We start from the raw sequence: 24,206 nt of genomic DNA, 5'->3' as shown, positions 1-24,206 counted from the left end.
ATAAATTTTGATCCCTCAGCCAGGCATGCCTGCGAAGAACTGATCCAGTGGCAGCCACCCTAGACGAGGCCTGTACAGCATCAAAACCACATTGCAAAGAATGCTTACCCACCTGTTCAGAAACATGCACTAAATCTTGTAACTCTTTACAGTCAATACCTTCCGCCAGAGCATCAACCTTAGATTTCAACTGAGAAAGGAGATAATTTTGATATTTCAACATGTGAAACTGGCAATTCAAAGCTCTCATGGCTAGAGTGGAAGAAGTATAAACTTTCTTTCCCCATCTATCCAAGGCCCTGGCCTCTTTATCTGCAGGAACCGGATTCTTGACAACAGAAGCCTTAACACCCTTAGGCCCCTGGCTAACAGTTTCTGGGTCTGCCCTAGGACTCTTAAAAGATACTTATGAGCTTCAGGCACCCTGTAATACCTATCTGGTTTAGCAGGAGCAGGAGGCAAAGAATCAGGATTAAGAGAAGCCTCTGCAAACACATCTTCCACCACATTCAGAACAGGAGGTATAGCTAAAGGCCTATGCTGGGGTAAAACAAAAATTCCCTAAGCCTTTTCCTGGAATCAGAGAAATCCTGACCTTCCCATTTAAAATGCTCTCTCATGGAGTGAAGGGTCTCTGAAAAAGAAAAATCCTCAGGAGGAGAAGCAGAAGGAGTAGAATCATCCACATCAGAATCAGAATAATGAGAATACTCCTGCAAGTCTTCAGCCGAAGACTCAGACACATCCGAAGCCTGCTCATAATCCCCAACACAGGTTCCATCCTAGGCCTCTTATCAGGAGGGGGCATAGAGCCTCTAATTAAAGTAATTAAATCCTCTGCCATTTTGAGCATGTGCTTCTTGGGCACAGCACCAGAAGAACTGGGAGTGACACCCACAGAAGCTAAACTAGACCTGCCTCTAGGAGAAGCCTTGGAAGCAGAAAGAGAGGGCCTAGACCCCTTAGGAAGGGAGGGAGTACAGTTACTTGAGAAGCCCCTACAGCCTGCCCTGCCTCCTGGGAGGCCACATCCTGTAAAATCAAAGTTTCTCCCTGGGACTCGAGAGAGGCCTCCGCGGGAACCACCGCTGCCACTGACACCTCTAAAGAACTGCCGTCCGGGCCGGACGACTCCTCTATCCTAGTTTTAACTGCCTTGTCCTTGCGCTTCTTTGAGGAAGCGGCCGGAGCATCCGACGGCATTTTGTAATTGCACCGCTTCCCAAAGACCAACCTTGCACAATCCAACCTCCGCTTTATAGTGCGTTTATTAAACCTAGCACAAAAGCGGCATCCAACAACGCCGTGCTCAGGTCCTAAACAAGGTATACACAAATTATGGTAATCCCTATGCGGTATCTGTTTCCCACAAGAAATACAGTTATTCACTTTTTCTGACATCCGGTAAACCACTGAGGCAAGAAAAAAACAAAATATTCCCCAACGGGGTACTTAACCAACTCTGACTTCGGTCTGAAACTCCGAATTCGAAAAATTTCAGAACGCCGAACGGCACTTGCAACACTGCTTCTGCATCGGACCATGCGGCAAAAAAGACTGAGGATATGACGTCGGTCATGCGCATTTGTACCCTGACGTTCTGATGTCAGTCAAATGCGCCTTGACCGACGTCAGCCTTATACTCTGATATTCGGGCCGACCGAGGGACAGCGGACTACCCAAGTGTTAGGACTGCAGCAATGTGAGATGAAGAACATCTTCAGTGGTACTTAAAAAGTTTATAAAGTCAACATTGTCACAGCCTGGAAACAATGATTCCTATCGTACCTTGCCTGTGCCTAGAGTTCCTATGGTGGGCAGAGGCCTGCCACCAAAACAAGGGAATGCCATTCACACCACCCCCTACAGACGCATCAGACTATTCAAGGGGGGCTTATCTGGCAGGGAAGTGCATTCAGGGCAAAAGGAGCCCAAAATCAAATGCACCTTCATATCAATCAAAAAGAATTGCTAACTGTAGAGAATGCACTGATAGTCTTCAAGGACTACCTTCATCCAGGACAATTACTGATAAAGACGGACAACACCACGGTTATGTGGTACAAAAACAAGCAGGGGGGGTACACATTCCTACCCCCTCTGCAGATTAGCAATGGCATTGTGGAACACGGCTTTGAGCTACCAAGTGCAACTACAAGCTCAACTCTTGCCAGGAAAGCAGAATGTTCTGGCAGACGAACTAAGCAAAAATCTCATGGACCCTCACGAATGGAAACTGGAGCCACGGACTTTCAACATGTTGACACGCCAGTGGGGGAGCCTAGACATAGATCTTTTTGCCTCACCCCAGAACAACCAGTTGGACAAATTTTGCACAGGAACTCATCACAAAAAAGCCTGGAAAGTGGATGCTCTGTCCTTCAGCTGGAAAAACCTATCAGTCTATGCCTTTCCCCCTCTGCCTTTGCAAAGTACTACTAAAAGTCAAACAGGACAAACCAAAATGATTTTAATTGCTCCAGACTGGCCTCGTCAACACTGGTACCCACTCCTGCGCAGTGTGTCACATTTCTCCGTGGCACCTGCCTCAGACACCTTCCTTACTGTCTCAGCAGGAGAAAGTACAGTTGTGTACACTTACCATAAATGTAGATGTTCGAATGTATTCACTGTTGCAGTCATTACATTTGGGTAATCTGCTGGCAGGTTGCCCTCAGTCGGCCTGAATAACAAAGTTTTGGGTCCTGTGTTGGTTGCTGTCTCCTCTTCCATGTCATCAGGTCGTCAGGGGGTATAAAACATGCAACCGACGTCATTTTAATCAGTTTTTCTTGCTCCAGATGTCAGGTGCCCCCCCAAATAGGGAGCAAAAATATATAATAAACATTAAATATATAAATGCACCTTATCAACATAAAATTTACCCTCAACTAAAAGCAAACACACCACAAAGGCTTTTGAGTATAGTGAAGGAAAGAAAAGGTACAGAATGGGGGATAGCGTGTGGGTAACCCAGACTGCAACAGTGAATACACTTGAACATCTACATTTATGGTAAGTGTACACAACTGTACTATGTTCTTCGTGTTTCACTGTTGCAGTCATTACATTTGGGTAGAATCCCAAAGCTATGGATGGGAGGATGGAACTAAACAGCATTAGGAGAAGCTATAAGGCCCTGCAAGACTGCAGTGACAAAGCCTGCCCTGGATTTAGAGAAGAGAGGTAAATGGCAATGCTTTGTGAATGTGTGAACAGAGCTCTAAGTAGCAGCTTCTAGAATGTCTTTGGTTGGGACCCCTCTGAGGAAAGCTGCTGAAGTAGAAGCAGCCCTGGTGGAATGGGACCTGATCCCCTTGGGTACAGGTTTACCAGGGTGCAAATAGCAGAAACGAATGCAGTGGCTTATCCATTTAGAAATAGTCTGCTTTTTGATATAGCCTTCCCCTCTGATCCTGCAGCAAATGCTACCAGTAGTTGCTCAGACTTTCTTAGAGATTTAGTCCTGTTTAAGTAGAATCTTAGTTCTCTGTGTACATCCAATGAATGCAGAATCCTCTTCCCCTTGTTCTGCGGATTTGGGAAAAAAGTTGGCAGGTGAATGGTTTGGTTAAGAGCCACACTGGATACCACCTTAGGCATAAAGGAAGGATTGGTCCTGAGGGCCACACTGTCCGGGTAAAATATAATGAAAGGCTCCACTGCTATGAGAGCCTGTAGTTCTGAAACCCTTCAAGCTGAAGTGACTGCCAAAAGAAAAGCTGTCTTCCAAGAAATAAATTTTATATCTGCAGTAGCTGCTGGTTCAAAAGGAGGTAGGGTGAGTTTTTCTAGCACAAAATTGAGGTCCCATGGGGGAGTTGGTGCTCTCCTGGCAGGCCTTACATTTTTGGCCCCTCTGAGATACTGTTTTAGCACTGGATGAGAAAAGAGAGGAGGCTCTGTGTTGTAATGAGCCGAGATGGCAGAGGCATGGATTTTTATTGAAGAAAAAGATAGGCCCTTGTCAAGCATCTCAGTTAAGTATTGTAAAATATGAGGAATATTGGGCTTTGCTGTGTCTATTCCTTGTGCTTGGTTCCAAGCTCAGATTCTCTTCCATTTATCAGCATAAGATTTTCTAGTACTAGGCCTTCTGGCTTCCAAAATGACACCCATCACAGGTTTACGGAGATATGCGGTTTGAATAATTAGTTGATTAGCCATGCTGCAAGATTCAGAGTTTGGAGCTGAGTGTGCAGAATTTGATGGTTCTGCTGAGACAGTAGGTGAGGTGTCTGAGGCCAGTACCATGTAGGAAGGTGTGACATATTCCTTAGAAGTGGATACCAGTGTTGGAGAGGCCAGTCCGGAGCAATTAAAATCATTTTTGTTTTTTCCTGTCTGACTTTTAGTAAGACCTTGGAGAGTAGAGGCAGAGGGGGAAAGGCATAGACTGATAGGTTTTTCCAGCTGAAGGATAGAGCATCCACTTTCTATGCTTTTTTGTGATGAGTTCTCATGCAGAATTTGTCCAACTGACAGTTTTGGGGAGTGGCAAATAGATCTATGTCTGGGCTTCCCCATTTCTGTGTTAACATGTTGAAGATTTGTGGATCCAGTTTCCATTCATGCGGGTCCATAAGATTTCTGCTCAGGTCGTCTGCCAGAGTGTTTTGCTTTCCTGGCAGGAACTGAGCTTGAAGATGTATTCGGTAAGTCAAGGCTGTGATCCACAAAGCCATGGCTAGTCTGCAAAGGGGGTAGAAATGGGTACCCCCCTGCCTGTTTATGTACCACATAATTGTGGTGTTGTCCATCTTTGTCAGTAGTTGCCCTAGATGAAGTAAGTCCTTAAAGGCTGTCAGAGCAAACAAAACAGCTAGCAATTCGTTCAGGTTGATATGCAGATGTATTTGGTTTGGGCTCCATTTGCCCTGAATGCATCTCCCTGCCAGGTGGGCCCCCCAAGCATAGTCTGATGTGTCTGTAGTTAGGGTTTGGGTGGCAGGGGGTAGAGTGGATGACAGTCCCTTGTTTTGGTGACATGTCTCTGCCCACCAAAGAAACTCCTGTTGTAGGCAGGGAATGAGAGGGATCATTGTTTCCAGGCTGTGACAATGTTGACTCCATAAACTTTTTAGGTACCACTGAAGTTTCCTCATATGCAGTCGCGCATATGGAATTAGTAGAAAGCAGGATGCCATGAACCCCAAAGCCTGCAGAATTTGTCTTGCAGATAACTGGGTTTTTGTTTCAATTTGTTTTAAGTATGTTGTCAATTGCAGTTGTTTGTCTGGTGTGAGGTAAGCCATCTGGGCAGCTGTATTCAAGCTTGCACCCAGGAATGTAATTATTTGAGAGGGTACTAGTTGTGATTTCTTTTCATTTATGGTGTACCCTATGCATGCTAGAAGCCTTTTTTCAAACGCCAGCTGTTGAAGAAGAGTGTCCTTGTCCTCTGCCTGAATGCGACAATCACCCAGATAAGGATAAATTTGAATGTTTCTTTGTCTGCAGAATGCAATAACTGGTGCCAGGCATTTTGTAAAGACCCTGGGCGCAGTAGATAAGCCAAAGGGCAGTGCAGAGAATTGGTAATGCAAAAAGCCTGCTTTGAAGCGGAGGTATATTCTGCAAGATTCCCTTACTGGGATATGCAGGTATGCCTCTTTCAAGTCTAGAGTTACTAACCAAGAATTCTTGCCTAGCAGAGGCAGTAGCTGTTGTAAAGTCAGCATTTTGAATTTTGGAATGTCCAGGAACGTGTTCAGAATCGATAAGTCCAGTATTGGACTCCATGAATTGTCTTTTCTGGCTACCAGGAAAAGTCTTGAATAAAATCCTTGTCCTTTTTCCTTTTCTGGTACCGGTTGAATAGCCCCCATATCCATGAGGGACATGACTTGTTTCTGGGCCTCTGCCCACTGATTTTGTGGCAGATCCGGTCATCCGTTTGGAATTGGCAAAGTATGGAAATGAAATCTGTACCCCTGGGATACTATGTTTAACACCCACTTGTCTTGGGTAATTAACTTCCAATTTTGAGCATGAAGTGCTAGTATTCACCCCAAGGGGGCTGCCACAAGATAAGTGCTTGTAGATGGTAGAGGAAAGTCACTGAGACTGCTTACTGTAGGGTTGTGCTATGTTACCTCCAGATTTGGAGGTGGAGGCACCCCATTGCTTTGACCTGTAAGATCCCGGTGATTGTATCTGGTGCCTTTTGAGCGCTTGGGTTTGCCTTGAGTGGCTCTGTTGGACACAGGAAAGGACCAATTTTTAGTAGGCCAGTGCCGACTGAACCTGGGTGGCTGCACTTGCAAAAAATCTTTTACGGTTTGCATAGATTTAGCTTTGTCTTCCATTTTCTTTAAAACCTCTTCTGCCTTATTACCAAACAGAGTATCATGCTGCAAAGGGGCATCCAACAATTTAGCTTTAACATGATCAGGCAGATTTTGCTCCTTGAGCCAGGCATGCCTTCTTATCACAGATCCAGTAATGGCGGCCCTACAACAGACCTCCAAGGAATCAAAACCACATTGCAAAGTATGCTTTCCAACCTGTTCTGCTGCATGCAATAAATCCTGTAACTCTACTTTCCACACAATCAGAAATCAACATAATTTTCTGTTTCAGTAAGCCGATAACATGCTGTTGATATTTAAGCATATGAAACTGGCAGTTTAAAACCCTGATTGCCAAGGTTGCAGACGTATAAACCTTCTTACCCCATCTATCGATCTTCTTACCCCATCTATCTATTATAGATAAGCTCACCAGCTTAAATATAAACCCCTATGTCACTAGATGGATTGCAAACTGGCTCAAGGACAGAACCCACATGGTTAGAATTGCTGGAGCCATGTCAGACTCCAAACCAGTTACAAGTGGTGTCCCACAAGGCTCAGTCCTGGGACCTCTCTTGTTCGGTATATATTTCTCGGAGGTACAGGCCAACACGGAAGGACTGTGGCTGACCAAGTTCGCAGATGACTGCAAACTGGGCGCCATAATAGACTCTCCAGCCGACACAAGCATCCTCCAAAAGGGCCTCATAGAAACAGACAACTGGTGCCAGAGCCATGGCCTCAAGCTAAATGCCAAAAGTGTATAGTCATCCCTTTGGCAAAAACAAAGTGCCCACAAATTACCACATAGGTGGAAATCCATTAAGTACAGAAGAAGTAATTAGGGACCTGGGGACCCAAGTTGATAGTAATCTCTCATTTGACAACCACGTGGCCAAAGTGGTTAGAAAAACATTTTATATAGCCCACCTAATCATGAAGGGATTCACATCTAGATCAGGGGAGGTCATCGTGCCTCTTTACTCATCCCTTATCAGGCCCATAATTGAGTACAATGCCCTTTTGGGATGTACCTTACCAGACACCTGCAGCAACAGGAAAGACCCCAAAAGTACCTCACCAAGAGGATCAAAGGGCTCAAACAGATGCCATATGCTGCCCGGTTAAAGAAACTCCAGCTCTACTCAGTGGCATACCGCCTGTTCAGAGGCGATCTGTGCCTGACGTATAAAGCCATGTCCAACCCGGAATTAATGGACATGCTGCACCTCAGAAAATCCAAATCCCATCGAGCTACGCGCTCGAGAGACTTGAACCTCAGCACTGAAATAAATAGGACATGCTGGAGGGACAGATTCATAACCCAGAGGCTCCCTTCACTCTGGAATAAAATCCCAGTCCAGGTTAGGCAGAGTCCCTCATAGACTCTCTTCAAGAGGAATCTTGAGTGGATGGGAGATCGTAGGTTTACCCCGGGTATCACTTCTGTGTCACTGTTAAACAGAGGCACAGTATACTAACCTCGAAAAAGGGCATAGCAAAATAAATTTAAAATGGGTGGCGAAAGCCAAACACATTCTGGCTAGGCTTATAAATGCCCTAGGGCAGATAGCCTAGTATGAACCTATGAACCTATCCAGCGCCCTGGAATCTCTATCAGAAGGGGTAGGATTTTTGGCTGTAGAAGCCTTAACACCCTTGGACCCTGAGAAATAGCCTCAGGATCAGCAGCAGGATTTTTGAAAAGAAATTTGTGGGAGTCAGGAACCCTGTAATATCTGTCTGGCTTACTAGGAGCCGGAGGCAAGGAATCAGGAGACATGCTTGATTCCGAGAACACATCATCCACAATGTCTAGTACAGGAGGTATTGCCAAAGGCCTACGCTGAGGAAGAAGGAAATCCCTAAATCTCTTTTTTGATTCAGAGAAGTCCTGACTATCCCAGTGAAAATGTTCCCTTAAAGTAAGTAAAGTCTCTCCAAAAGAGTAATCCACAGGAGGAGATGCAGATGGGATGGATTCCTCTGCATCAGAATCCTCATAAGGTGGAATAGAAAATTCCTGATCAGAGGAGGAATCAGAAGAAATGGAAACCTGATCTGATTCATAATCAGTGCCTTGCCTAAGCCTCTTAGCAAGGGGGTTGGGAATCCTGATTAAAGTAATTAAATCCTCAGCCATTTTTGATCATTTGTTTTTTAGGCATAGGGGCCTGAGAATGTGGCTCATGCGTCATTTTTTTTAGTTGTTTTTGACCTTGTTTTTGTTGATGGCGTCGGTTTAATATAAAAATGTTGAGGCCTGAAAACACCCTCAGAAGCTAGTGCCTGCTCAGCAGCTCCGGACCCATCCAAGGGAGAGACATCCGCAGGTTCAATACTTTGCGAATCTCGTGGCATACCGGACTCCAAATGGGTCTCAGTAGAGGCCTGCGACTCAAAAGTAGCGGGTATCAGGGGCTGCGAAAGCACCTCACTGAGTACCGGCGAACCGGTGACTGGCTTAAGAGAAGCTTTGTCGTTGGTTTTGGACCTCAACGGTCTGCCTCTGTCTTTTTCCTTGCGTTTTTGTGAACTCCGGTAGTCGGATTGCTAACCGACTACATTTCAGGGTAGTTAAATCTTGATCCAAAATATTTAGAAGCAAAAATATACAGACACTTAATAGTGCGTTGGTTAAATTTAGCACAAAACCGACAGCAAGGCACATTGTGGTCAGGGCCTAGGCAAGGAATACAGTACAAGAGGTATTTGCTTCCCACAAGTAATGCAATTATTAACTTTTACTGACATCGGTAAGGAGAAAGAAAAAGTTTCCCCAACGGGGTACATAGCTTTAGTTTAAAGACTTCGGTTCTGAAACTCGAAAACGAAAATTTCAGGAGTCGGCCAACCGGCACTTGCGAACTGCTTCTGCTTCGGGCACCGCACGGCAAGAAAGACTGATTAAAATGGCGTCAGCTGCATGTTTTATACCCCTGACGACCTGACGTCATGAAAGAGGAGACAGCAACTGACGCAGGACCAAAGACTTTGTTATTCAGGCCGACTGAGGGCAACCTGCCAGCAGATAACCCAGATGTAATGACTGCAACAGTGAAACACGAGGAACATCCAAATTCTGCACCCTCAGCTCCAAACATTGAATCTTGCAGCTTGGCTAATCACTTAAATTCAACCTTAGCATCCCTCAGCAAACCTGTGATGGATATCATTTTGGAGGCGAGAAGACCTAGTACTAGAAAATCTTATGCTGACAACTGGAAAAGATTCTGTGTCTGGAATCATTCTCAAGGGATGAGCACAGCAGTGCCCAATTTACCTCAGATTTTGCAATACTTAACTGAGAAGCTTCATATGGGCCTGTCTTTTTCTTCCATAAAAATCCATGCCTCAGCCATTTCAGCTCATTACAACACTGAGCCCCCCCCCCCCCTTATCTCATCCTCTTCTAAAGCAGTATCTCAGAGGGGCCAAAAACTTGAGTCCACCCAGGAGAGCTCTAACCCCTGCCTGGGACCTTAACTTTGTAATGGAGAAACTCACTCTACCTCCTTTCGAGCCAGCTGCAACTGCAGACTTAAAATTTCTTTCCTGGAAAACAGCCTTCCTTTTAGCAATCACTTCAGCTAGAGGGATATCTGAATTACAGGCCCTTATGGCAGTGGAGCCCATCATCTTTCATGCGGACAGGGTGTCACTCAAGACCAATCCATCATTCATGCCCAAGGTGGTATCCAGTGTGGCTCTTAATCAGTCCATTCATTTGCCAACTTTCTTTCCCAATCCACAGAACAAGGGAGAGCGAATTCTGCATTCATTAGATGTACACAGACAACTTAGATTCTACTTGGACAGGACTAAATCTCGAAGAAAATCTGAACAACTGCTGGTAGCATTTGCTGCAGGGGCAGAGGGGAAGGCTATTTCAAAGCAAACCATTTCTAAATGGATAAGTCATTGTATTCATTTCTGTTATAAGCACCATGGAAAACCTATCACCCAGGGGATCAGATCGCATTCCACCAGGGGTGCATCTACTTCAGCAGCCTTTCTCAGACGTGTTCCTACCAGGGATATTCTAGAAGCTGCTACCTGGAGTTCAGTTCATACTTTCACCAAGCATTATCACTTAACCAATTTTCTCTAAATTCAGAGCTGGCTTTGCCACTGCTGTTTTGCAGGGCCTTATAGCTGGTCTAATGCTGTATAAATCCATCCTCCCAACCTTAGCTTTGGGAATCTACCCAAATGTAATGACTGCAACAGTGAAACACAATGAACATAGTACAGTTGTGTACACTTACCATAAACGTAGATGTTCGAGTGTATTCACTGTTGCAGTCCTGGTTACCCTCCCTCCAGCCCCCTGTTTTTCTTTTACTATACCTCGCCTTTCTTTTATTATGCTTAAAAGCCTTTTTGGTGTATTTGCTTTTGTTTGAAGGTATATGTTTGTGTTTCTTATTAGAGATATATATATATATATATATATATATATATATATATATATATATATATATATAAAAATTTTTTCCCCCTCCCCATTTGGGGGGCACCTGACATCTGGGGCAAGAAAAACTGATGTAATGGTGTCGGCTGCATGTTTTATACCCCTGACGACCTGACGTCATGGAAGAAGGGACAGCAACTGATGCAGGACCCAAGACTTTCTTAATCAGGCCGACTGAGGGTAACCTGCCAGCAGATTACCCTAATGTAATGACTGCAAAAGTGAATACCACTCGAACATCTACATTTATGGTAAGTGTACACAACTGTACTTTATCTAGTTTCCTCCATACTGCTAGACATAGGTTCGTAGGTAGGTACTAGGCTATCAGCCCATAGGCCTAAGTAAGCCTAGCCAACAAGGTTCCCTGGCTTATGCCCCAAAGGAAGTTATTTTCCTATGCCCCTGTCGAGCAGAGCCACAGAAGTGATACCCGGGGTGCATTTCCTATTTCCCATCCACGCATCAAGATTTTTCTTGAACAGTGCTAATGAGGAACTTTGCTTGACATAGATGGGTGGCTTGTTCCAGAGTATGGGAAGTCTCTGGGACAGGAATCTATCCCCTCCAGCATGTCCTGTTTATTGTGGTGACAAAGTTTATGGCCCTAGAGCATGTAGTTCTGAGGGACTGGGACTTCTTTAGGTGTGCATGTCCAACAGCTCTAGGTCTGACATAGCTTTATATGTTAGGTAGAGATCAACTCGGAGTAGGAGATATGCTATTGAGTAAAGCTGGAGTTTTTGAGACAGTCAGTGTAGGGCATCTGTTTGAGGCCAGTAATCCTTTTTGTGATGTACTTCTGTGGCCTTTCCAGCTGCTGCAGATGTCTTGTGAGGTACATTCCAAAAGGGGTGTTGTACTCTATAATGGGTCTAATGAGTGTCGAGTATAGGGGAACAATGACCTCTGTTTTCCTGGATGAGAACCCTTTTGTGATGAGGTGCGCCACGTAGAAGGACTTCCTGACTACTGTGGCAATGTGATTATCAAAGGAGAGACTACTGTCCACCTGGGTCCCAAGGTCTCTTATCACACATTCGGCATTAAGAAGACTGCCACCTATGTGGTAGTTCATTGGTACAGAGTTTTTACCAAAGGGGATGACAATGCAATTTTTGGCATTGAACTTGATACCATGGCTCTGACACCAGGCATCTGTATCAGTGAGGCCCTTCTGTAGGATGCCCACATCATTTGGAGACTTGACTATGGCTCCTAGTTTGCAGTCGTCTGCGAACTTCATTAGCCAAAGGCCTTCTTGTGCTAACCTGTACTTCAGAGAAGTAGATACTAAACAGGAGAGGTCCCAGGACTGAACACTGTGCTTGTCACTGGTTTGAAGTCAGATTTGGAGTATGCAACTTTTTTACATTTTGGGTTCTGTCAGTGAGCCAGTTGGCAACCCATCTTGAGACATAGGGATTTATACCTAGTTTAGTGAGTTTAAGCTATAATTCCAGAATGGGGGATGGTGTCGAAAGCCTTGGCGAGGTCAAGATAGGCTGTTTGAACCACCTTACCCTCGTCTACGGATTTGGTGACTGCCTTAAAGAAGTCGATCAGGTACAGGAGGCATGATCTGCCTTTCACAAACCTGAACTGTGTGAGGTCCAGAGTTTGGTGGTTACCAATGTCTTTGTTTATGAGTTCCATGATAATATGTTCCATGGCCTTACAGACCAGGCTCGTCAGGCTAATAGTGCGATAGTTCCCGGGATCAGTGGTGGATCCCCCTTTGTGGAGTGGGATAACTGTTGCTGTGTGCCATTCAGTAGGCAAAAAGCCTGATGTGAGGCTATGATTGAACATGGTGCTTAGGTGGGGAGCCAGTTCGTTCTGAAGTTCGTGCAAAACGCAGCCTGGGATGTTGTTCGGTCTCATGGATGCTGTGATTTTTGGCTTTAGAGAGTACAGCTTTTACCTGTGTAGTTGTGGTTATAGGGACTCTGCATTCTTCCTGTATAGATATGGACCCTTTAGTGGGTGGGAAGGAGGGTAAAGTTAGCACTGAACCTATCTGCCAGGATGCTGGCAATATCAGCTGGTTCTGTAATTTTCATGTCATTGTGCTGTAACACAGAGCAGATCTGGGTGTTGCCATTGAGATTCTTGACATAGCTATAGAATGCTTTGTGGTTGTCCTTAGAATGAGTGGTGATTTTGTGTTCGTAGATAGCTTTGGAGGATCTTATAAGGGATCTTAGCTTTTTATTGAGGTTGACCAGGGAGCTCCTCCGCTCATGAGATTTTACTCTCTTTTGCAACAGTTTTTTCCTTGTGTTGTAGAGTTTGTTTATGGCAGGGGACGACAAGATTGGCTTCCTTTTTTTGGAGGATAGTGTCTTGGTTCTGTTTGGGATAGCACGATCCATGCACTTGTGTAAGTGCTTATAGAGTGCATCTGTGTAAGATTCAGTAGTCGTAACTGTACTGTGCATCTGCATGGGTGTCACACAGTTTGCCACTTCTGTCTTAAGAAGCATGAAGTTGGCTTTGGATAACTTTTTTACCATGATTTCCTTAATGGGGGGTGGGGGGTGAGATGTGGATATCTAGGGTGATTAGCTTATAGTAGGATTTGACCGAGGAGTTGACTTCAGGTGTGGAACACCGGTCACTCATGTGGGTAATGACTAGGTCTAGGATAGCGTTGCCCCTGGTGGGGATGTGGATGAGTTGATCCTGGGCATTGGAATTTATGAATTCCAGAAAGCGTTGAGCAAAGGAGTTGGCACATGAGTAGTTTTCCCAGGTAATGGTGGGGTAGTTGAAATCGCCCATTATTAGGGTGTTTGGCTGAACCCTTGTGTGAACATGTTCAAAGCATTTGTGTCTCCCACTAAAAACTACTTAATGAACTTTCATCCCTTAATTTAAGCCATACAGCCCTCACATGGTTCCATAATTATCTATCTGGCAGACAACAAGCTCTAAAATGGCAAAGTGATTTACTCTCTTCGTTATCTGTTCCACTAGGTGTTCCAAAAGGCTGTACCTTGAGTCCACTCCTACTTAACATCTTCAACAACAAGCTTCACACTGCCACCCCCCCTTGCTACAATCTTACAATATGCAGATGATTTCACACTCATCTGTCCCCTCACTCTCTAAACTCCTAGAAATAATGCAACTTTCCTTCACAGCAGTAGAATCATGGCTTTCTGACTCTCATTTTTATTTTATTTATTTTATTTTTTTTTTGGTTTGGTGACCGGCTAGTAGTAGCTGACAAATATCCGCTTTCGAGGCCGGGGAGAAAAGAAAAAAGCAATTACAAAAATTAAAAACAATCATAAATAATAAAAATAATAAGCAAAATAAAAAAGTTATATACATTTGTATGAATTTAACAATAAGAAAAAAGAAAGCAAAAAAAAAAGAACCAAAAAAATAAAAAAAAATAGTTTTTAACAGTCATGTGGATTAAACAACACAGTTAGATACCAACATTCACAATATATAGAAAAAAAAAAAAAAAAAAAAAAAAAAAAAAAAAAAAAAGTTAGAGCAAAAGTCTGTCTAAAGTTATAGTTAGTAGTTTAGTTGGAAAGTTAAAGAGTGAAAGTTGTGAGTAAAAAAGTAGAAATAATTTCAGTCAGATTTAATTAAGGACACAGCAGCTGAGTTTTTTAGATGTTCTTTTATTGTTTCTGAAAAGTGTTAAAGAGAATAGGAATCAAGATGGTCCCTATTTCTATTTTTCCATTCAGAGTTTTCAGCCAGATTATAGAACACAAGTGTTTGTTGGTTTAAAGTTTTTTACTACTTATTGGTTGCTTTAGGTTACATATGGTAGTAACTAGTTATTTTAATGTGGTAGTGCCTTTTTAAAAAGGGGGTCTTGGAAAAAAGGGGTTGCTAGGGTCTTATAAATGAGTATTAATTATGATAGAGTTGATTGAGTAATAAGTGATAGAGGTGGCTTGTTTACATTTAATTCTCAACAAAACTAAACTTATGATTTTTTCAAGTAACAAAACCTGAGATCTGCATTCCCCTTTTCAGATGTATTCTTCTAACAATTCCATGACAGAACCTGTACCACACACTAAGCTACTCGGCGTTACAATTGATAACTTGAGATTTGAAAAACACTTGTCTCTCATCATAAAAAGTCCATATTAAACTAGGTTCAGTTTACAGAATTAAACCTTACCTCACCAACTCCACAAGATGATCTATTGCCAGGACTCATCTAATCTCTACTCTTCTTTATGCCTCGCCTATCTTCACCAATCTGAAGAAAACGAATTTAGCAAAACTAGACGCTTAACAAGACTGCCAAATCTGCTACCAACTCACCATACAGATCCCGTCACTGCACTGCCTTACACCAACTAAATTGGCTTGAGTTACCTAATTAGCTCTCACAAAACTTATAATGGACCATAGTATAATACACCAGCCTGACAAGTGTCCAGCACTCCATAATCTACTTCAGCCTTAATATAAAAGTAAACACTAGAGATCTTCTAACAAGTCACAAAAGCTAATAATCACTATGGACATGCTCTCTACTGTAATTGACTCTCCATGACTTGGAACTTAACCCCCCAGCACATCCTAACCACTGCTAATCCCTCATAGTTCAAAATACTTCTAACGTCCCCATCTATCTAATTCTTGGCTCTGCTCTTGTCTAACTCATAGCTGACATCCAGCTGTATTGTTTTTTCTCATACGTAACTTATCTTCCTTTGCAGATGTTTTCTGCCTACCTGATATGTCTAGCATATCTCACCTATAAACTCATCACAAGTTCATTTACTTTACATTTGCTGACCGGGATAGTCCGACTGGATTCATGTCCATTTTCAGCAGAGGCCCGGGGAGAAAAGTTCCAAGATAAGCAGTTAAGATTACAGACACAATATATACAGTGGTTACATACTTAACAAGTTATACAAATTCCAAGGTTAGAGATAATCCCGGGTGTAAGACCGGACTAAGTAACACAACTAAATTAAATTATAGTTATGAACTCATAGTAGAGGAGAGTTAGTCTGGTTTGACACACTGACATAGCTGGTTTAGTGTCAAATACTGTTTCAGTTTCATCTTAAATTAACTCAGGTTGGTAAGTAAAGTAATATCAGCTGGGAGTGAGTTCCAGGATCTACCTGCAGAGTTGGCAAAGAGAGACTCACTGGCTGAGTTATTAGTTTTGATAGTCTGAACTAGCAGTCTGTTAGAAGATCAAAGAGGTCTGGGATTGTTATGGGGGCGATTTTGTTAGTGCAGGTGTATTGTCCAGATTGTACAGGATTTTCTATGCCATAATCAACTGGTTATACTGGATCAAGCCGGGCAGTTCTAGCCACCCAAGCTGGTTCGGATTGATACAGTGGTGTGTCCTATAAGGCAGACCAGTGGCAAATCTGGCAATGTGATTGTAGCAGATAGAGAGTTTGTTGAGGACAGACTTGTTGAGGACAGACTTGTTTAAATTAGAGAGCAAGGGGATGCGTTCAGAAGAGTTGAAAGTAGGTGAGAGCGAGCTATGGCAATTCAAGCAGGTGGGGTTAAGAAGGCTTTTATCCTGTAAAGTGACGCTAGTTTTTATTGATGGTTTTGATGGTTTGATTACCATGCAGGTAGAATTTAAGACTGTTAGCTCTGAAAACACCTAGTAGTTTTGTAGATGTGTCTGGGGAAAGTATAGTGCCATTATTGGATTTTATGGTAAAGGTAAATGCAGTAGACCTATGAGTTGGTGAGAAAAGTAACATTTTTTTTTTTTTAGGATTTAAGAACAGATGACGACCAGAAAGCCAGTTTTCTATTATGTTGAAGGTGTTCTGGGTAGCTGACCATAGTTCTGTCTGAGATGGGGCCGAGCAGATCAGGGTGGAGTCGTCAGCATATTGTATACAGCTGACTTTTGGGATAACAGTATAAAGGTCATTGATGAAAATGGAGAACAGAAGGGGCCCTAGTATAGAACCCTGGGGTACACGAAGGGAGTTGAGTAGGAGGTTAGACAGTCTGTTTTGCCAAAGGACAGCCTGCTGTCTGCCACTCAGATAAGATTGGAACCATTGAAGGGCTTTAGTATCTAGAGAGAATGTTTTCAAGGTGTGGATTAGACGTTGGTGATCAACCATATCAAATGCCTTGGAGAGATCCAAGAAGGCGGCAAAAGATATGTTATTACTGTTGCGATTATGGTTTATGGTGTTGGACAAGGCTAGGAGGGCTGAAGTAGTGCTGTGGTGAGGTCGGACGCCAGACTGGGAGTCTGCCATAAGGTTATTCTGAATTAGGTGGTGCAGTAGTTGTCTATGAATAAATTTTTCCATAATCTTTGCAAGCATTACCTGACTTTCTCTCTCTCTTGACACTGTGTCCAACCTTTATACTCTGACTCTAATTATTACATTGCACCCCAACAACTCTCACCTACACCATGTACAGTGCTTTGCATACTAGTAATAGTGATATAGTCATATCTACCTAAATTCATGATTATAAATAAACAACACATGAAATAATTGTTTACTTTCTGCTATTTCTATATACTAGTTGGGCTCCTTTATATACTTTTTTTTATGTACAACTTTGTGTTATGCATATTTGTTCTTTTGTTTATGCTACTACTGAATAAGTTTACAACCTACGTTGTTTGTTACTTATATCTATTGGGGCTTTCCCCTGGACCTCCAGCGAAAATGAACCAGTGCCCAGTCAGACTATCCTGGTAAACAAACGTCAAATAAATAAATAAATTTGGTAAAGTGTAAAAGAAGTTTTGAAAATTATGTGCTCGTATATCACTAGTGTACCTTACATCCTAGGCATAAAGACATACTCTTATACAATCCACTTGGAAGGGGCTAAGGCTTTGGTATGCTGGCCAGACATACAACTGCCCTCGGTAGAATATCCCTTTAGTAAAGAATATTGCTGCAGTGATAAGGAAGGATATCACAAACTGACAGAGAAGATGACAAGTGAAGCAGATTCCGAATTGCAAGTATTAAAGATTAGACTCTCTCTAGTACAAGAAATATGGTGTAGGACTTGGTGTACAGGTGGTATTCTATGAACTGTACGGACTGGGTTGGCTGTAGTTGTGATTTCTCCTAGATGACAAATTCCCAAGGACAGAGAGAACTGGAGCAAGTAGTCCCTTGCCTTGACAATTGATTCTCTCAATGTAGCAGAGAAGTGCCAGTCATCTAGGTAAGGAAATATTCGAATAATGAACAGCTTCAATTTGCTGCTACCATGGTCATGCACTCGGTAAAACAATGGGGGGGGGGGGCTGTAGTCAGACTGAAAGGCAGTGTTCTAAATTGCAAGAGACTCTCCCCCATATGGAAGCATAGAAAAGTACAGTTGTGTACACTTACCATAAATATAGATGTTCGAGTGTATTCACTGTTGCAGTCATCACATTTGGGTTATCTGCTTCCTGTAGCCCCCAGTAGGCCTGATTATCAAAGTCTTGGGTCCTGCGTCGGTTGCCGACTCATCTTCCATGATGTCAGACAGTCAGGGGTATAAAGCATGCAGCCTACACCATTACATCAGTTTTTCTTGCCCCAGATGTCAGGTGCCCCCCCCCCCCCCCCAATGGGAAGCAATTCAATATAAATACAAGGTTACACACCTCAAACAAAAAAACAAATACACCACAAATCTTTAATTATAGCAAAAAGGAATATAGGTATAGCCAAAAAGGTCAGTGGGCTGGAGGGAGGGTAACCAGGACTGCAACAGTGAATACACTCGAACATCAACATTTATGGTAAGTGTACACAATTGTACTATGTTCATGTTTCACTGTTGCAGTCATCACATTTGGGTAGATTCCCAAAGCTAAGGATGGGAGGAGGAAATGAGAGAGCATTAGGACCAGCTATAAGGCCCTGCAAGACTGCAGTGGCAAAGGAAGCTCTGGATTTAGAGAAAATTGGCAAATGGTAATGCTTGATGCAGGTATGTACATAACTCCATGTAGCAGCTTCTAGGATGTCCCTGGTAGGGACACCTCTGAGAAAGGCTGTAGAGGTAGATGCAGCCCTGTTTGAGTGTGCTACATCCCCTGTGGGATAGGTTTTCCATGGTGCTTACAGCAGAAATTAATGCAATGGCCTATCCATTTAGAAATGGTTTGCTTTGAAATGGCCTTCCCCTCTGCCCCTACAGCAAATGCCACCACCAGCTGTTCAGATTTCCTGAGAGGTTTAGTCCTGTCCAAGTAAAATCTAAGTTGTCTGTGCACATCTAGAGAGTGCAGTATAAGTTCTCCTTTGTTCTGTGGATTAGAAAAGAAGCTTGGAAATGAATGGACTGATTAAGAGCCACAGTGGATACTACCTTGGGCATATGAAGGAGGGATTAGTCCTGAGGGACACCCTGTCCGCATGAAAGATGATGAAAGGCTCCACTGCCATAACAGCCTGTAATTCAGACACCTTTCTTGCTGAAGTGATGGCTAAAAAGAAGGCTGTTTTCCAAGAAAGGAATTTCAACTCTGCATTTGAAGCTGGCTCAAAAGGAGATAGAGTGAGTTTTTCCAATACAAAGTTTAAGGTCCCAGGCTGGAGTTGGGGCTCTCCTGGATGGTCTTAACTTTCTGGCCCCACCGAGGAACTGCTTGAGCAGTGGATGAGAGAAGGGGGTGGTTCTGTGTTGTAATGAGCTGAAATTGCTGAGACATGAATTTTGATGGAGGAAAAGGAAAGGCCCTTGTTAAGCATCTCAGTTAAGTATTGAAGAATCTGAGGTAAATTGGGCGCTGCTGTGCCCATCCCCTGAGTTTGGTTCCAGGAACAGAATCTTTTCCATTTTTCTGCATAAGATTTTCAAGTACTAGGCCTCCTTGCCTTCAGAATGACATCCAACATTTGTTACTGAGGGGTGGTAACGGAGAGGTCAAGCAATTAGCCAGGCTGCCAGGTTCAGGGTTTCAAGCTGAGAATGCAGAATCTGGCCCTGCTGCTGGGACAGCAGGGTAGGAGTCTGAGGACAGGTGTCATGGTGCCAGCAATGACACTGCGCAAGAGGGGGCACACCAGTGCTGGCGTGGCCTGTCTGGTGCAATCAGTATAGTCCTTGGTTTCTCCTGTTTGATCTTTGTAGTACTTTGGAGAGGACAGGCAGAGGAGGAAAGGCATAAACTGATAGATTTTTCCAGATGAAGGACAGGGCATCCACTTTCCAAGCTTGTTTGTGGGGAGTACTTGTGCAGAATTTGTCCAATTGGTAGTTCTGGGGGAAGGCAAACAGGTCTATATCTGGTCTCCCCCATTTGTTTATCAACATGTTGAAAGTCTTTGGTTCCAGTTTCCACTCGTGTGGGTCCATGAGATTTCTGCTTAGTTCGTCTGCCAGTGTAATTTAGCTTTCCTGGCAGGAACTGAGCCTGTAAATGCACTTGGCAGCTCAAGGTTGTGTTCCAGAGAGTCATGGCTAGTCTGCAGACGGGGTATGAATGGGTCCCCCCCCTGCTTGTTTATGTACCACATAATAGTGGTGTTGTCCGTCCTTACCATTAATTGTCCTGGAAGAACGTGGTCTTTGAAGGCTGTCAGAGCATTCTGTACAGCTAACATTTCTTTTTGATTGATATGCAGGTATATTTGACTTGGGTTCCATTTGCCCTGCATGCACTTCCCTGCCAGGTGAGCCCCCCCATGCATAATCTGATGCGTCTGTTGTTAGGGTTTGGGCGGCAGGGGGTAGGGTGAATGGTAGTCCCTTGTTTTGGTGGCAGGCCACTGCCCACCAAAGGAACTCTAACTGTAGGCAACGTATGATAGGAATCATTGCTTCTAGATCCTGAGAATGTTGACATCATAGCATAGGCTTTTTAGATACCATTGTAGTTTCCTCATATGCAGTCTTTCATATAGAATTAGGAAAATGCAGGAGGCCATGAACCCCAGGGCTTGCAGTATTTGCCTTGCAGATAGCAGGGATTTTGTGGCCATTAGTTTAAAGTAAGCTGTCACATTAATTTGTTTATCTGGCGTGAGGAAAGCCATCTGGGAAGTTGTGTTCAAGCTTGCTCCCAGGAATATAATTTGTTGACAGAGTACAAGATGCGATTCCTTTTCGTTTATGATGTACCCCAAACAAGTTAGCACCTTCTGTACAAACGCCAGATGATTCAAAAGTATGTTCTGGTTTTCTGCCTTAATTAGACAATTGTCCAGGTATGGGTAAATTTGAATTATTCTTTGCCTGCAAAATGCAATGACTGGAGCTAGGCACGTTGTGAATACCCTGGGCGCAGTAGATAAGCCAAAGGGCAGTGCAGAGAACTTATAGTGCATATAGCCTGCTTTGAAGCGGAGGTATCTTCTGCAAGATTCCCTGATTGGGATGTGCAGGTAGGCTTCCTTTAAATCCAGTGTTGCCAACCAGGCATCCTTGCCTAGCATAGGAAGAACTGGTGAAGAGTTATCATCTTGAATTTTGAGATCACCAAAAAGGTGTTTAGGATACAAAGGTCCAGGATAGGACACCATGAGTTGTCTTTTCTGGGTACCAGGAAAAGTCTTGAATAGAAACCTTGTCCTTTTTCCTCTTCTGATACAGTTTGAATAGCCCATATGCTTAAGAGACAGAGTACTTGCTATTGAGCCTCTGCCCACTGACTTGGGGGGAGATCTGTCCAATGGTTTGGGGTTGGTAACGTGTGGAAGTGAAATCTGTATCCTTATGAAACTATATTTAAAACCCATTTGTCCTGGGTAATTAGTTCCCAGTTTTTTGTCTGCAGAGCAATCTTTCCCCCTAAAGAAGCAGTCATTTGAGAAAGGCTTGTAACTTTTAAAGTTAAGTCATTGAGACAGGTTACCATGGGGGGGGGTCTTACTACTCCCTGATTTGGAAGTGGGAGCCCCCCACTGCTTAGTCCTGTGTGTAGCTTGGGACTAAAGCCTGGGTGTTCTGCTGGTTCAGGGTTTGGAATGAGAAGGGCAGGAAAGGACCAATTCTTAGAGGGCCAATGCCTACTAAATCTGGGAGGCTGTACCTGTAGGAAATCTTTAACAGTTTGCATAGATTTAGCTTTTTCCTCCATTTTTTAAGTACTTCTTCTGCCTTATTGTCAAACAGGCGGTCCTGATTTAAGGGAGCATCCAGCAATTTAGCTTTAACATGATCTGGCAAAGATTGCTCCTTAAAGCCAAGCATGCCTTCTAAGTACAGACCCAGTGACAGCAGACCTGCAAGATGCCTCTGGTGAATAAAAACCACATTGCAAAGCATGTTTTCCAACTTGTTCAACAGAATGCATTAAATCCTGGAAATCCTTATTTTCAGCACAGTCCGGAATCAACATAATTTTCTGTTTAAGCAATCCAATAATATGCTGCTGATACTTTAACATGTGAAACTGGCAGTTTAAAGTCCTAATGGCCAAGGTTGCAGAAGTGTACACCTTCTTACCCAATCAATCCAGCGTCCTGGAATCTCTATCAGAGGGTGTAGGATTTTTGGCAGTAGTAGCCTTAATGCCCTTGGGTCCCTGTGAAATGGTCTCAGGATCCGCAGTAGGACTTTTAAAAAGGAACTTGTGAGAGTCAGGAACCCTGTAATATCTATCAGGTTTTCTGGGAGCAGGCGGTAAAGACTCAGGAGCCAAGCTAGATACCGAAAAGGCATCATAAACAATGTCCAGTAAAGGGGGGATATATAAAGGCCTGTGTTGGGGCAAGAGTAAGAAATCCCTAAGCCTCTTTTTAGAATCAGAGTAATCCTGGCTTTCCCAATGGAAATGCTCCCTAAGAGTATGCAAAGTTTCACCAAAAGAGAAATCCTCTGGAGGGGAAGCAGAGGGAATAGAGTCCTCCACATCACAATCCTCATAGGTAGATTAGGGTAAATCCTGGTCATAAGAGGAAAAGTACAATTGTGTACACTTAGCATAAATGTAGATGTTCGAGTGTATTCACTGTTGCAATCATTACATTTGGGTAATCCTGCTGGCAGGTTGCCCTCAGTCGGCCTGAATTCCAAAGTCTTGGGTCCTGCATCGGTTGCTGTCGCCCCTTCCCTGACGTCAGGTCGTCAGGGGTATAAAGGATGCAGCTGACGCCATTTTCTTCAGTTTTTCTTGCCCCAGATGTCAGGTGCCCCCAAAAGGGTATGCTAGATATATATATATAAAACAAACATGCACCAAGATAAACTTTACCTTCATCTACAAGCAAATACACCACATAGGTTGTATAGATCAGAGAAGTAAAGATAAGTTCCAGCAGAGATAAGGGGGATGGCGGGTGGGTAACCTGGACTGCAACAGTGAATACATTCGAACATCTACATTTATGGTAAGCGTACTCAACTGTACTATGTTCTTTGTGTTTCACTGTTGCAGTCATTACATTTGGATAGAGTCCCAAAGCTATGGTTGGGGGGCTGGAGCTAAACAAAATTAGGAGTGGCTATGAGGCCCTGCAGAACTGCAGTGGCAAAGCCTGCTCTGGATTTAGAATAAAGTGACAGATTGTAATGCTTTGTAAAGGTATGCAGTGAACTCCAAGTAGCAGCCTCTAAAATGTCTTTGGTTGGTACTCCCCTGAGAAAGGCTGCAGAAGTGGCTGCAGCTCTGGTTGAATGTGGCCTAATGCCCTTAGGCACTGGCTTGCCATGCTGAGAGTAGCAGAAACGAATGCAGTGACCTATCCACTTTGAAATAGTCTGCTTGGAGATCGCCTTTCCTTGTGATCCTGCAGCATATGCCACTAGTAATTGTTCTGTCTTTCTGAAAACTTTAGTTTTGTCCAAATAGAATCTAAGTTGTCTGTGTACGTCCAAAAAATGCAGAATTTTCTCCCCCTTGTTCTGTGGATTTGGATAAAAAGTTGGCAAATTAATAGTTTGGTTAAGGGCTAAGCTGGACACCACCTTGGGCATAAATGTAAGGTTTGTCCTCAGAGAGACCCTGTCTAGATAAAAAATGATAAAAGGTTCCACAGCCATGAGAGCCTGTAGCTCTGACACTCATCTTGCAGAAGTTATTGCTAGGAGCAGAGCTGTTTTCCAAGATAAAAACTTTATATCCGCAGTAGCAGCTGGCTCAAAAGGAGGTAAGGTGAGTTTTTCCAAGACATAATTGAGGTCCCATGCAGGTGTTGGTGTTCTCCTTGGAGGCCTTAAATTTTTGGCTCCTCTGAGGTACTGCCTTAATAAAGGATGAGAAAAGAGTGGTGGCTCTGTATTGTAATGAGCCAAAATGGCAGAGGCATGAATTTTAATTGATGAAAAAGATAGGCCTTTGTCCAGCATCTCAGTTAAGTATTGCAAAATCTGAGGAATATTTGGTACCGCTGTGTCAGTTCCTTGAGCTTGGTTCCAAGCACAAAATCGCTTCCATTTTCCAGCATAGGATTTTCTAGTACTAGGCCTTCTGGCTTCCAAAATGACATCCATCACAGCTTTACTGACAGGTGTGCTTTGTATGGCTACATTATTCGCCA

General features: G+C 43.4%; 1 protein-coding gene across 1 annotated transcript in view; it reads right to left on the bottom strand.

Moving 5' to 3' along the window:
• The window catches only part of LOC122796893 (msx2-interacting protein-like), an 868,075-nt gene that overhangs the window by 543,660 nt on the left and 300,209 nt on the right, over window positions 1–24,206 (bottom strand). The window lies entirely within an intron of this gene.

Source organism: Protopterus annectens, chromosome 3.part0 (genome assembly GCF_019279795.1).
Source record: "Protopterus annectens isolate FY-2018-M chromosome 3.part0, PAN1.0, whole genome shotgun sequence".
NCBI classification, from domain to species: domain Eukaryota; kingdom Metazoa; phylum Chordata; order Ceratodontiformes; family Protopteridae; genus Protopterus; species Protopterus annectens.
This window is presented reverse-complemented; position numbering and strand designations above follow the sequence as displayed.